The sequence below is a fragment of the Taudactylus pleione genome, unplaced genomic scaffold, assembly GCF_031769625.1.
Source record: "Taudactylus pleione unplaced genomic scaffold, aTauple2 ptg000116l, whole genome shotgun sequence".
NCBI classification, from domain to species: Eukaryota; Metazoa; Chordata; class Amphibia; order Anura; family Myobatrachidae; genus Taudactylus; species Taudactylus pleione.
Window position 1 is genome coordinate 7,247,501 of NW_028284518.1, and position 1,575 is coordinate 7,249,075.

Genomic DNA, 1,575 nt, shown 5'->3' on the forward strand with positions numbered 1-1,575 from the left:
GTGTGTGTATGAGTGCTGACAGGGTTAGTGTGTATGTTTGAGTGCTGACAGGGTTAGTGTGTGTGTGTATGAGTGATGATAGGGTTAGTGCATGAGTGCTGACAGGGTTAGTGTGTGTGTGTGTATGAGTGCTGACAGGGTTAGTGTGTGTGTGTGTATGAGTGATGACAGGGTTAGTGTGTTTGTGTATGAGTGATGACAGGGTTAGTGCATGAGTGCTGACAGGGTTAGTGTGTGTGTATGAGTGATGACAGGGTTAGTGTGTGTGTGTGTGTGTGTGTGTGTGTGTGTGTGTGTGTGTGTGTGTGTGTGTGTGTGTGTATGAGTGATGACAGGGTTTGTGTGTGTGTATGAGTGATGACAGGGTTAGTGTGTGTGTGTGTGTGTGTGTATGAGTGATGACAGGGTTAGTGTGTGTATGAGTGATGACAGGGTTAGTGTGTGTGTGTGTGTGTGTGTGTGTGTGTGTGTGTGTGTGTGTGTGTGTGTGTGTGTGTGAGAGAGTGATGACAGGGTTAGTGTGTGTGTGTATGAGTGATGACCGGGTTAGTGTGTGTATGAGTGATGACAGGGTTAGTGTGTGTGCATGAGTGATGACAGGGTTAGTGTGTTTGTGTGTATGAGTGATGACAGGGTTAGTGTGTGTATGAGTGATGACAGGGTTAGTGCATGAGTGCTGACAGGGTTATTGTGTGTGTGTGTGTGTGTGTGTGTGTGTGTATGAGTGATGACAGGGTTAGTGTGTGTGTGTGTGTTTGTGTGTATGAGTGATGACAGGGTTAGTGTGTGTGTGTGTGTGTATGAGTGATGACAGGGTTAGTGCATGAGTGCTGACATGGTTATTGTGTGTGTGTGTGTGTGTGTGTGTGTGTGTGTGTGTGTGTGTGTGTGTGTATGAGTGATGACAGGGTTTGTGTGTGTGGAGCATACTTGCCGGCTTGGGGTGGGGGGTGGTGGTTAGTGATGCTGACATACATTGGGTTACTTATTGCCCTTATGTTTGTATAGTGCTTAAACTTATTGCATGGGGAAACCTATGCTAATCAAGCAAAGTATAATTTAAAAGTTACAGTACTAAGGGCCGTATACAATTAGAGGCGAGAAGCCGTTTTCGCCCGAGATAATTTCTCTAATTTATCTAAACGGAAGTCAATGCTCTGAAATAGGCAACACCTTTTCTCCCAGAATAGCAGGAGAAAAAAGTGCAAACTCTATATTTTGGGGTGCAGATTTGGGAAACCACCCAGAACCCTTGATACACCCCCCCCTCCCAAAGGACAATTCACCCAAAAAAAGGGAAACAAAATCCAGGACCATCCCAAAAAATGCTTTAGAAATTTGGGGCAAAAATGAAAAAAACTGGAGGGACAACTTCAAAAACTAGCGAAATAAGCTTCTGGGGGTGCTCTAAGAAGGGGCCAATTGTTTTTGGGATTGCAGGTGCTTGTATGACGGAGGAATTTCACTTTTTCTAAAGCTTCACTTTACAGACATATGCTAGTACCCATTTTCAAGCACCCCAAATTTGATGGGAATACTTATTTTCTCCAAAAAACACTGCTTAATGCCATTCTT